The sequence below is a fragment of the Microtus oregoni genome, unplaced genomic scaffold, assembly GCF_018167655.1.
Source record: "Microtus oregoni isolate MIOR12 unplaced genomic scaffold, Mior012 000016F_ref0000370, whole genome shotgun sequence".
Lineage (NCBI taxonomy): Eukaryota > Metazoa > Chordata > Mammalia > Rodentia > Cricetidae > Microtus > Microtus oregoni.
In genome coordinates, this window is record NW_024543075.1 from 16,680,262 (window position 1) to 16,694,392 (window position 14,131).

Here is a 14,131-nt window from a genome sequence, read left to right on the forward strand (position 1 = left end):
TCTCTGTGAGTTTGAGGCCAGCCTGACCTACAGAGTGAGTTCCAGGACAGCCAGGACTGTTATAGAGAGAAGCGTTGTCTTGGGAAAATAAAATGCTTGAGCATGCACGGAACATGTGCTCATCAGCTCACTCCTCAGACACCGATGAGGATGGCATGTTCATTGTTGAGATGTTGGAACTGTCATTACAAAATGACACAGTGTTTGCAAATTGTCTTCATTATAAATGTGAATGAATAACTGGCAATGTGTGAAAGAATACAGAAAACCAATTCAGTAGCTTCTGCAGTGATTAGCAACTGCAAGGCAAACACTTAGGAACCATTGTAATCAGCTGCCTTAGGAAGACACCTCCTGTACAGATCTAGTTAGCAATTTAAATAGCACGGAGATTATACGTTTATTAATAGGGGAGATTGCTAGTAAATGTCTTTTGTATTGTCTTGTGTTACATCAAAGACCCTGATAGGGCTTCATGCTGGACCACTATGAGCTGGGGCTTGTGGGCTGACAACAGCTGTAAACAGGCAGAGAAGCAGCTATAGACAGGAGGCACATGAGCTGATGGAGCTTGTCCCACTATAAGAGAGTTCTTTCAAGATATGCTCTGAATAAAACACAATAGGGATGTGGCTAAAAAAGAAAGATTGAAACTGAGAAATATTGACTCTTTCATGGGCCACTGAAACGTTGCAAATGCAATATTGAAAAAGAGTATTCATAAAGTCTTATATCAACTGTGTCTTTTTGTTATTGTTCTTTATAGCAATGAGGATCATCAGTATACTAACGGTTTCAATTAATAAATTGATGTGGTTAAATTATGGTTGAGGATTATGCTGATGGCAATCTGTTTCTTTTTAATATTTGTGCCTTATATTGGGAATTCATATATTCAAGTCCTGATGAAAATCTAAGATAGAATTCGGGTGTGCTCTGGGGCAGAGATGCCTCAATCTGGTCTTAGATCTGTAGGCAACATAGTCCTATAGTACCATAGTCCTCCATGTAGTCCTTCCCATAGTCCTCTATGTAGCCCTTCCCATAGTCCTCTATGTAGTCCTTCCCATAGTCCTCCATGCAGTCCTTCCCATAGTCCTCTATGTAGTCCTTCCCATAGTCCTCCATGTAGTCCTTCCCATAGTCCTCTATGTAGCCCTTCCCATAGTCCTCCATGTAGTCCTTCCCATAGTCCTCCATGTAGTCCTTCCCATAATCCTCCATGTAGTCCTTCCCATAGTCCTCTACGTAATCTTAGCCCATAGTCCTCTGGTGGATCATGACTTTGAGTTAAAAACCAGCAAGAAGTAAAATGTCAATTGAGATCTTACCACTAAATATTTTCTTTTAATCTGGTTTAAAACTCTTTACATTTTAAATTCAATTACTTGGGTGAAAAGCAAAGACAAAAACCTCATCAAATCTATAATACATTTAGAAGATCATCAAATACAAGAAGGCACTGAGTCAATATTCAAAGTTTCAGGTGGGGCTTTTCATCTGGACTTCCAGTCAGCTTCCAAATAACCACACAGAGACTTAATATTAATTATAAATGCTCGGTTGATAGTTTAGGCTTGCTGCTAATTAGCTCTTACAACTTAAATTATCCCATACTTCAAAGTTCCACATGTGGCTCATGGCTTGTTACTTCATTTTGTACATGTCCTGCTTCCTTTGTGTTTGGTTCTTGACCTCAGACTCCACCTTTCTTCTTCCCATCACCCTCCTACTTTTGCTGTCCTGCCCAATCTCCTCCTGCCCAGCTATAGGCCAGTCAGCTCTTTATTAACCAATGAGAGTATTACATATTTACAGTGTACTAAGATTAATTCATAGTACAGAGTGATATTAAAATCCGAGATAAAGTATTTAAATACCAAAAGTTTTTTTAAAAAAATAATGGAAGTTAATGAGCAAAATTTCATTTGGTTTTTAAAATTAAAAATGTGAACAGAACTGATGATTTTTTTTAAAAATATGGGATTGGATATAATCAAAATGTATTATATAAATGGAAATTTATATAGAAAAGTCATCACTTTGGACATTTGGAATATACTAATAAAATATGTGTGTGCCCTTTAGAAGCCATTATAGGAGCTTTCTAATTTCTGTCAGTGAGCAGGCAGATGGAAAAGTTTCTATCCAGTCATGCTAAACTCTGCCCTGCCAGCATCTCATGCCTGTCTACTTTTTCCTCCGCTGGGCTACCTCCCACCATGGCTAAGCCTGTCTGGGGCGGGATACTCCCACCCCCAACTCTTCTTTTCTCTCTCCTGTTCAAAATTTATCTCTCTCTCCATCCTGCCTCTGCAACCGCTGCTGCTGCACCATTTAGCCCAGAGAGCCGGCCCCTCTCCCCGCCCCACTGCAGCCTCTGGTGCTTGAAAGTTTCCTGTCTACGTCATTTATAAAAGAATGTGTAAATGGTGTGGCCACATGGATGTGATTCTGTTTTAAATGTATGTTCTAGGACTGAAATCCCAAAGTCCAAATCAGGAGCAGAAGGAGAGAGAGCACGAACAAGGAACTCAGGACTGCGAGGGGTGCACCCACACACTGAGACAATGGGGATGTTCTATCGGGAACTCACCAAGACCAGCTGGCCTGGGTCTGAAAAACCCTGGGATAAAACCGGACTCGCTGAACATAGCGGACAATGAGGACTACTGAGAACTCAAGAACAATGGCAATGGGTTTCTGATCCTACTGCACATACTGGCTTTGTGGGAGCCTAGGCAGTTTGGATGCTCACCTTACTAGACCTGGATGGAGGTGGGTGGTCCTTGGACTTCCCACAGGGCAGGGAACCCTGATTGCTCTTCTGGTTCGTCCCTAGCCAAAGGGCGCCGGCCGCAGGTTCCCCACATGACCTGCTTTAAGTCATTAGCTATGCTTTTAACAGTTACTTTTATGCTCTGTTGCATATGATGTGTTTACATGATGGTACTCCGTGGCAGGGCCCACTGAGGCCCATTATATGCAGAGACCCAGCTCTGCACCGCCTCTGCTCTGCCCCACCTGCAACGACTCTACTTTCCCGTTCACTGGCGGGATTGCGTCTCCAGTTTCTTTCTTTTCTCTCTCTCTCCCGTTAAATGCCCTGTCTGCTTGTTACAAAATATCAGACAGAGATAAAACCAGCTTTATCTCACTCACTTTTCGTTTAACTTTATGTATAATTTAAATTCAACTGTCTATATGTATATATATACTTACTGTTAAAAAAATGTTTTGAGCCGGGCGGTGGTGGCGCACGCCTTTAATCCCAGCACTCGGGAGGCAGAGGCAGGAGGATCTCTGTGAGTTCGAGACCAGCCTGGTCTACAAGAGCTAGTTCCAGGACAGGCTCCAAAACCACAGAGAAACCCTGTCTCGAAAAACCAAAAAAAAAAAAAATGTTTTGAGCAATCCTAATGAACTTTGTTCATTGTATCTCCTTCCAGACTAAGAAAATAGTAAGTCTCAAATATTTCAAATTGGTTTGTACTTTTAAATATATGATAAAATCTGTTGCAACATACTGTAAATGTGATTCAACTCTGCTTTGAAATATATTTTATATAATGATAAAGTTTAAGGTTATAAAGATCTATATCAGATTAACAAGAACTAACCTACAGCCTTTCCTGTGAGCTGTTCTCCACTACTGTCTGTTCTACTGTTCAGCTTCTATTGCACACTCTTAACAATCATGGAAGACCCTGAGGAATGGCTTTATATAGCCAATCGAGTAAGTTCTCTGTCACTTTAAACCAATAATTCAAGTAAAATTATATCCTTCTCAAAGATCTCTGATGCAGTTTGACAGTTGAAAGGTTTTGTCAGTTTAAAAAAGACAACCTCACAAAACAGATTTCATTATAACTTCTTACCATGTTTAAATAAAAGGTATTTTAAGATGCAAAGCTCAAACCAAGAAGGTGTTTTAAGGTATATAAATTCAAGTTATTAAGGTATGTACCTGCAAGTTATAAAAGTCTGAGGACAAATGCAAGTTATCAAATTTCTTTCTCATTATACTGCCATTTATAGTCTTAACATTATCAATAAAATACTAATAATCTATTAATCTAACTCTGGCAGAGTACTACCACTACTATACTGCAAGATCAATATTTTAAATTCTCTTTGGTCATTTTCTGAAGATAATTTTCATTGTGCAAAAACATCTGTCACAGTCATTCTGGCATAAATATGCTGCTGTTTATACAATAAATATGTCTAAAACTTATGTTTGCACAAACTCAAAGATTCTTATGAGTTCCAGGGAACTGAATTGAAGGATTCACCTTAAACAGGTCAGATACACCTCTCTCTCAATTTCCTGGTCTTGACACCCTCCTCCTCAATTACCAGTACCTAAAGAAATTCTTTTCTTCCTAAACTTAACCTTGTCCTCTACTCTGCCAACACCTCATCAGGTCCAAGAGACACTGATGAGTTCCATACCACACATCCTGGGCAGTAGAGAAGCAACCAGCTACTCCAGGATGTGGCCAGCATCCCAGCTTTCTCAGGTCCCCCAAGACTTCAACGCCCACAAATCAACAGGAAGCAGTCTCCAGAACTGTCCTCATTCCCTTAACCTGCCATGCCTAACTCCTTGCCCTTTTATTATAAGAAAAAGAGGGGAATGTTATAGTTATAATTTTATTGGCCTGCCCTGTCACCTGTCCCTTCAAGAGAAAGCTCTGCCCACTCCCAGTCTCCTCCTTCCCACCAAGGCAAGCTGGTCTCCATTAGTTCTTTCTTTCTCTCTATTCTCTCTTATTCTGAAAAGGCAGCCTCTGCCTCTGTTCTCCCCCCTCCTCTTCTCTCTCTGTCTCTGTCCCTCTCTCTCTTCCTCTCTCTCTACCCCCCATACCCTCCCAATACCCACTAAAGAAGCTCTCCATACCCAAGCTCTCTCTGTATGGCATATTTGTCTGTCTCTCACCAGCCATGATCTCCCACCCACCATGGGACCTTCCAGGGTCACTTGAGCCATAAATCATAACATCAGGAATAATGTTTTTTATGCATGGGATGCATGGGTTCTGTGAAGGCCTGGAGGCAGAAATACAAAGAAATGAGAAAGTAGCTACACTTTTTTTTTTTTGGTTTTTTTGAGACAGGGTTTCTCTATAGTTTTGGAGCCTGTCCTGGAACTAGCTCTGTAGACCAGGCTGGTCTCGAACTCACAGAGATCCGCCTGCCTCTGCCTCCCGAGTGCTGGGATTAAAGGCGTGCGCCACCACCGCCCGGCTAAATAGCTACACTTTGCTGAAATGATAGGATTGTGTTTTAGAAAAGGTTGGTCATGGGGTAGACAACTGGGCATTATGTGACCGTGTATGTGATGTTTTCTTTTTGAGCTACCTCCATTGATTTTCATGTCTGTTCATGCTAGCACCAAATTGCCTTGGTTACTGTAATTTAAAAAAAAATGTTTTCTTTTTATTAGTTCTTTGAGAACTTTTGAACAATGGTCTTTGAACATATTCACCCTCTTCCTCTAACTTTTCCCACCGTCAAGTCCAGTTAGTGCTTCCCATGTATTGATGGGTGTGTGACCTTCCCTGGAGCTCACCCGTGGTCATGCCCTTGAACAGGCCTTCTCTCCCCAGCAGTCATCAATTGCCAAGAGCTCTTGGGTTTTGTACTATTTTTGTTTTGTGAGGTGAAGTCTTTCTACACAGCTCAGACTGGCCTTGACCTCAGGATACACTTGGTTATCACTTGGACTGTGTCTGGAACCAACTAAGACACAAGCTGCTGGGCACTCCTGCAAAAATTTTTTTTTATCAGATTATTTGAAGTAGGAAGATCCACCCCACGTGTGAGTAGCACACACAAGAATATAAATGAGTACTCATACATTTCAATAATAAATAATGCAGGATTATGTTTTCTAGAGGGAGTTTGTATACATTAAATATAAAAACTGTGATTTATATATTTTGGAAGCCTTTGCATGATAAAATGAAGATGATATATTCCCATTCAAATGGAATTTTCCTTTTATTCTTGAATTAGAAAGCTAGCTGCCTTTTAAAAAAAATACAGTTATTTGGACAATGGTTATCTCGGTTGCTTTGACTTTAAGCTAGGGATGTGGCTGGGTGGACAGCGCATTGGCACCTGCTACATTGATTAGGTTTTCTATGATGACCAAGGGCGTTCCATGCATACATTATATCTCTTCCAACTTAACAGACACAAAAGAAGGCAAGACTGAGGAACCAGCTGTGGGCAGGGACAGCCCAACCTGCAAACAAAGTGCTTCCCAGCACCCTTTACCAGCAGGAGCTCCATGAGGAGCAACTGGAAATCTTGGATTTATTCATTAAACTGATGCTGGAGAAATGCTAACATCTTCCACAGGATAGTAACAAGAACATTTGGGTAATTCTGTTAAAGGCTAAATAGTCAATGAATTATAAGAGTCAGTAGAGTTGGGTAAGCAATTGCTAGACATTGTTGGGTAGTCATGAATTAATAAGCCACTAATTAGCATATCTCTAGCACCACCCAGAGGTTTTAGATGTTAGTTTTTGTCTCTATTGTATGTTTGGAAGCTTCATTCAGTTTGTTTTGAGCTATGGAAATCTACTAGCTAAAGTGAAACACAGGGAAAAATAAGATTGCCAAGAGGCAAAGGGAAAGCCCCAGTTCTCAGAAGCTGAGCCCCCTGCAGTCGAGAGGCTAAATTCATTCTCAAGGTGTCTCTGAGCCTTCATTTCATGGACCCGTGGGAACCCATATACCAGCACCATGCTGTCCGCAACAATGAAGATTTTACTAACTGAGCCATCTGCTCAATCCCAGCATCAGACATTTATATGAGCAATGATCCTTGACTTTTGTGACTGAAAATGAAAAACCACAGTCCTGGGATGGACAATTGCTTTATTGTACTAATTTTGTCTTTTCCCTTGTTTGAGGCATGGTCTCATTATGAAGGCCTGGCTACTCTGATATGCTCTGTGTAACCTAGTTGGCATGAAACCCATAGGTCTCCCTTTTCCCAGCCCCCCTATGAAACCAGAATTTCAGGCATCTGCCACTGTGCCTGTCTCTGAACATTCTTTTTGAGTTATTTTTTTTATACTTCTGGTCACCACGTAAGCTTGTGGTCAACCTCAATCTACCATAATGGATACCATTGTATATAATACCCATCCATTAACCTCTTAATTGTTCATCCTTATGTAAGTGCGTGTGTATTTGCATGTGTATGGGCACATGTATGAAGGGTGTATGTGTTCAAATATGTAGATGTGCATGTAGAGGACCAAGATTGAAGCTGGGAATCATCCTTCATCATGCTAAGAACTTAATCATTGATGCAGGCTAGCCCTCTTGCTCTGGATATCCCCAGGACTACTGAACATAATCTTAACCTTAACACAAAGAAAATACTCCACGATCTCATGGTGGTGCACAGATTAATGGAGATGGGATAGTTTAGGGTATAAGAGCTAACTATAAATACACTTAAGCAATTGGCCAAGCAGAATTGCAAATGATATAGTTTCTATGTGATTATTTCGGGTCTGAGCTGCAGGGAATGAACAAGTGGCCTCTGACTTGTTAAAAAAAAAAAGGTTAGCAGAATATTAACACTAATACACACGAAAGCATACAGCAACACTAATTCAAACCCTAACAATAAACCAAAGATTAACAGAAGTATTAACCCTAACCATAAAACTAACCATAACACAAACCCAACACTAACCCTATCATTAACATTAACATCAGCATTAGTGTTAACCATAACACTAACTCAAAATATACAGCCTAGCCTTAATTCCAAACCTAGCCACAGTCATAACCCTAACTGCAGGGTTGATCCTAATTCCACTCCTGATCCTACCATTAATTATACTTGTCAAATACCTATACATAGTTCTAACCCTTAGCCCTTATAACAGACTTAACCCTAACCCACACTTCAGAACAAACCCTCACCTCAACACTAACTCTCATCAGAAACCTAACACTAGCCCTTACCAAAACACTAGCCTAATCCTACTCTGAAACCAAACCTTAACCTTACACCTAGCCCTAGACCTAACATTAACACTAAGTGTAAATCTAAACTTAGTACTAAATCTAACCAACTCCTGTATATAAATCTCGCTCTTCCATTACCCATAAGGGCTAGTATCAGTTCTAACCCCAACAGGAGACCCAACACTAACCTAATAAGAGACCTAGCCCTAACACCAGGCATAAACTAACAGTAGCCCCAACACTTTGAGGGCCTGCAAAAGTGGATCTGCTCCACCTTGACGGAATACGTGAAGACCCATAGAAGTGGGTCTGCTCTACCTTGACTGAAGGTCAGGGAGTTTAAACTCTACTCTTGCTCTTTCAAGGCTATTGACAAGATGTCTGATGTAAGATGTGGCTACAAAAAAGATATCTTGACCTAGTGGTTACTTGGTGTGTTGAATATTGAGATGACTCACAGAGGTGGATCTGTTCCATCCTGACCCAAGGTCAGAGAATTCAAGACTATTCCTGCTCCTTCAAAAGGTTTGGCCCAGGGAGTGGTTTGCATATTTTCTGGTGTTTCTGTTTCTGTTGAGATCCATCCCTGGTGGTCAGATAGGACGTAGGCTGTTATCTCGATTTTCTTATGTTTATTGGGATTTGGTTGGTGTCCTGTTATGTGATCAGCTTTGGAGAAAGGTTTGTGAGTTGCTCAGAAGAAGTTATCCTTTCCTATTTGGGTGGAATGTTCTGCGGATCTCTGCTGGGTCCATTTGATTTATGTTATTTAACTTCAGGCACTCTCTGTTTAGTTTTGTCTGGATGACCTGTTTATTGGTGAGAGCGGAATTTTGAAGTCACCCATGAAGCCTTAGTCAGTGTTCTATTGCTGTGAAGAGACACCATGACCCCAGACACCATGACGACTCTTATAAAAGAAAATATTTATGGGGGCTGTCTTACAGTTCAGAGGTTTAGTCCTGTTTGGTTCAAGGCATCACCCCAGTCCCTGACACCCATCCTTGGGGTGAAATGGAACAGGAATGGAGCAGGAAGCTCCATTTCAAGCCCCCTCCCCTGGGAGTTGCCTTGGTCTGGGGGTCTCCACCTCCAGGAAAGTCCACCAAGCAGTGAGCCCTCCAAGTGCTGACCCCTCCTTACGGAGGGTCAGGAACACTCCCACGGGCTATTTAGGTTGCCCCCAGAAAAGGAACATGTGGTCTCTGTGTTTTGTGTTGTCTCTGGGTTTTGTGTGGTCTCTGGGTTTCTCGTGGTCTCCCCTTCTCTCTCTCTGTCACCATACTTTCCTGGGCCACCCAGGAGCACTGCATTAAACATGGGCATCTTTTATTTGGTCTAATTTGGTCTGATTGGAATTATTTGTGTCGGCGAAGAGGCTCATCTAAGAAATATTCCTAACAAATGGAGGTTCCCACCAAAGGGGTCTGTTTTTCCCCCACGGGCCCAGTGCCGCATGCTGGAAGAGCCCTTCTTGCGTGCTCTCTTCTAGTCTAAGATCGGCTTCATCTTAGTGAGTCCCCCCCCCCTTTTTTTTTTGCTTTTTGCCAATAGGGCTACAAGACCCATTCACATTTATTTTTGTCAATTTTCGGGCTTTCCGTTGAAGTCACAATCGTGCTGTGAAAGTCTGACCCAAGCAGCGAGGACCAGAGACATCTGCCACTCATTTCTCTAGACCCCCGTTTTGACTCAAGAGCACCATCCGGTGGACACATTGCCACAGGCTTGAGTCCCACAATTTGGCATGGGCTTCTAAAAGGGTTCTTGTGATTCCAAGTGGATTCCTCAAACACCCTTGGGCTGACTTTTACAAAAATCCTTTTAAACTGGGGCTAACATCTAACGTAAAAGCAAACAAGGTTAAACAAGGTTCCAAAAGCCCATGGTTTCTGTCGCGTGCTCCTGCCCCCTTCCTGCTGTTTGCTGTTTGTCTCACTCTGGGATTCTCTAAAATGGATCTGTTTCCACTGTCCTTCCTCTCTAACACTGTAGAGTTCCTCTGTTCTTTTATTCTTGTCCCCCCTTGCAGTGTCTGCTAATCTGGTCTTTAATGGGACCACCTCTATGCTTAAGCGTGTTTTATTTGTCTGTCTGTTAGAATAATGTGGCCAAAGTACGTCTCTGTGAGTATGTGGGTGTGTTTTCGTAGTATGCTTGATTTATGTTTCTGTGTGTATGTGTGCTTGTTTTAAGATCAGTAAAGCTTATAAATCCAGATTACAACAGCTCTGGAAAAATACAAACATGTGGGTAACCCCTATTTTGATGCCACTACCATTTTGAGTAAGAGTACCCACATGTGCTAGTATTCTTTGACTTATTAAAATATCCCTTTTAATCTTCTTACATTTACTAGCATTGGTAAGCTGTAACTAATTGGATAAAATACACGTATAAATTTAGCTTATACGCTCAGTTTAAAATAACAGGTAATGGTGCCCAAATCTCGAGTGCCTTTACAGATCTGAGAGTACGGCATTTAACAAAAGAGCTTCTAACACAGAGACACGCCCGCTCCTGCAGCACCCTGTAGCTCCTCCAAGAAGATGAGTGGTTACAGAAGGCCTTCCACCTTGAGGCTTGCCTTTGGGTATGGCAAAGCCACCCACACAGCAAAAAGCAGCCTTCCACCTCTTCAGTTTCCTAGATGCTACCTGGAGAATAGATCTTCTCATCCTGCTAAGATAGGTAGACTAAATCTCCCCCCCCCCACACACACACAGGAAAATCTTTCAGCCTCTTGTATTCAGCAGCTAATGGCAAGCATTTCTTCTAGGCTGATGTTCTCCAAGGACTAAGGGAAGACTTGGGATTGCCTGTGTAGGTTAAAAAAAAAAAAAGCTGTCTCATTTCTGCTCATTTATCCCCCTTAGACCTGTCTAATGGCATTTGATGACTTAAGGTACTCTAGCTCGTTACTTCATTTGTTAAATTTTCTGCTAAAAATACAGACAGGTGTGCCTCTTTCACAGGCTTCATAGTTCAGGATTAACAGGTTTCAGGAGTATCTTAAAAATTCAGAGTTTCCAATTCCCTTTAATTGTCTTCTAAAATGTTTATACCTTTTAACTTAAAGCAATAGCCTTTTTCTATGACACCAAAATGTAACTCTGTTCCAGTTCTCTTACAGATACCTACAGGTTTCTGGGAAAAGTTCTGGTGAATTATCAAGAAATCAGGTCTGGTAAAGACTAACACCCTCCAGAGCCTGTTTTAACCCCACTCATTTTCAAGCATATTTTACAGGTCACTCTTGCTGTCTGGACCAAGACCAACTTACAAAGTGCTCTCCAGACAATGCCAACACCTGCACCAGATCCTGGGACTTCACCATTGGTACCAACTCTCCTGGTTCAAGGACACCTACCAACTAAAATCTGGTTTTCTCTGCCATTGTGTCCCAATTATATACTGAACCTCACCTGTACAACCAGGGCACTTCTCTGCCCCATTCTTTCTGACAGTTAATGATTCTTCCCATGGCTAGCCCTATTCATCAGGCCAATAATAAAAAATATTTTTTCTCCTAGCCACCTGCCTTCTCATCTTCCTCAAGAAACAGCTGCCTGAGAACTCCAGGATGACAGCAAATCAGGTGCCTGCTAAGCAGTGACCCCCCCCCCAGGGAAGGTCAAGAAAGCCCACCAAGTGGTGACCCTTCACCAGGGAGGGTCGGGACCATTCCCACAGGCTACTTAAACTGCCCGCCCCCCAGAGAACAAACACTTGGTCTCCAGGTTTTGCATGGTCTCCCCTCTCTCTCTTCCCCTCTCCATGCTTTCTCAGTGCTACCCAGGAGCGCTGCATTAAACATGGGCACCTTTTATTCGGTCTGATTTGGTCTGATTGGAATTATTTGCGTCGGTGGAGAGGCTCGTCTAAGAAATATTCCTGACAAGTCCATTATCATCATGGTGGGGAACATGGCAGTGTGCAGGCAGATTTGATGCCAGAAAAGTAACCAAGAATTCTACATCCGTATCTGCAAGCAGCAGGAAAAAGTGTGAGACTTCAAGACCTGAAACCTCAAAACCTGACTCTAGTGACACTTCCTCCATCAAGGCTGTACCTCCTAATCCTACTGATCCTATCTCAAAGAATTCCACTCACTCCCTCGAGACTATGTGAACCTCTGGGAGGCATTCTTATTCAGGCCACTACACACTGTCACTGTGAGAGTCAGGATTGGATTCTAGCTGTTGTCGTGGGTTTTGTTATTGTTTTTTTGAATCTGGGTGCCCTTGCGTTTGGTGTATAAATGTTTAGGCCGGAAATATCCTTTATGAGTATATAGTGTCCTTCCCTATCTCTCCTGATTAGTTTTGGTTTGAAGTCTATTCTGTCAGATATTAAAAAGCTACACCTGCTTGTTTTCTTGGTCCACTTGTTTGGAATACCTGTTTCCCTGCTCTTCAGACAACATCTATCTTGATGGCAAGGTGTGCTTCTCGAGTGTTGTAGAAAGATGGATCCTGCTTTCTAATCCAGTCTTCTAGTCTGAGTCTTTTCAGTGGGGAATTGAGAACATTGATATTGCGAGTTATCAGTGAGAAGGGTTTACTGAATCCTGTTATTTTATTGTTGTGGTATGGGTGTGTTTTCTTTCTTTGGATTCACTGCTCTGGGATTATTTATTGCTTGCATCTTCTTGGGTGTGGTTAACTTCTTCAGCGTTAAGTTTTCCTTCTAGTGCCTTCTGTAGAGTTGGATTGGTAGATAGAAATTGCTTAAATTTGGTTTTATCTTAGAATGTTTTTAATTTCTTAGTCAATGTGGTTGATAGTTTTTCTGGGTGTGATAGTCTGGACTGGCATCAGTGACCTCTTAGAGTTTGTGGGACATCCATCTAGGCCCTTCCAGCTTTCATAATCTCCATTGAGAAGTCAGGTGTTATTCTAATGGGCCTGCCTTTATATGTGACTTGTCTTTTTTTCCTTGAAGTTTTTAATATTCTTTCTTTGTTCTGCATATTTATTGTTTTGGTTATTTTTTGTTTGTTTGTTTGTTTGATTTTCGAGACAGGGTTTCTCCGGAGCTTTTGGTTCCTGTCCTGGAACTAGCTCTTGTAGACCAGGCTGGCCTCGAACTCACAGAGATCCGCCTGCCTCTGCCTCCCGAGTGCTGGGATTAAAGGCGTGCGCCACCACCGCCGGCTGTTTTGGTTATTTTATGTCAGGGGGAATTTCTGAAGTTAAGACATTTGAAGTATTTCTTGGTGTAGGCATCTGGTCTCGTCTTTGTTGGGTGGGTCTTCTGTTCTTTGGTTCCTGTTGCCTGCTTTGGATCCTAAGCAATTGTAATGGCTATGGGGTCCCAATAGTACATCTGCAGATCAGTCCATATCACAAAGCAATGGAGTTTCCCCTGAAGGAAAGACTTAGAGGGGTGGGCATTGGGAAGGAGCTGGGGGGGGGCACCAAGATGAGGAATCTCCGGGGAGTGGAGGCAAGGTGTGAGGAGGGGCTCCTGTGGACTAAGAGCAAGTCTGGAGAGACTGGAATGGAGGAGCTACCTAAGTCCCAGCCCACTGTGGACACTGGGTTCTCTGGTAGGAAGTGTTCCTTGCAGGTGAGCAGGGGACACAAAGCAATAGAGATGGGCTAGAATGGAAGGGAAAGAGGGACAGTGGGAAGCATCTAGGGGACCCTGGGTCTGCACCAATGGGTAGAACATTCTCAGGAAAACCATATTTTAATCTTTTAAAATATCAAATAAATCAACCAAAAATACATGGAAGGCCTAAGATCAGAGTAGAGAAAAGAGGATCAACCAATATAGCTATGACCCCTCCCTTCTTCTCATTGTTACCATTCTGACAATTATGTATTGCATTCTTCTGGAATTAAATATTTGTTGGCAACAAAATAAATAAAAAATAATTAATTAATTAAAATTTTTAAAGTGTCTCCTCTCTCGGACTTACACTCCCAGACTCCACCCCCTTTCTGCTAGTATCAGTGGAGGAAGTGGGGGAGGGGTGGTAGCAAACTGGAGCATGACAGGCCTGAGGGTCCCCTGGACACAAGGCTGCCATGCTACCTCCCTGATAATGAAGACGACAATCACCATGGTGATGATGAAAATGACCCTGGTGCTTCAGGAGATAGCTCTGTGCCAACATTAT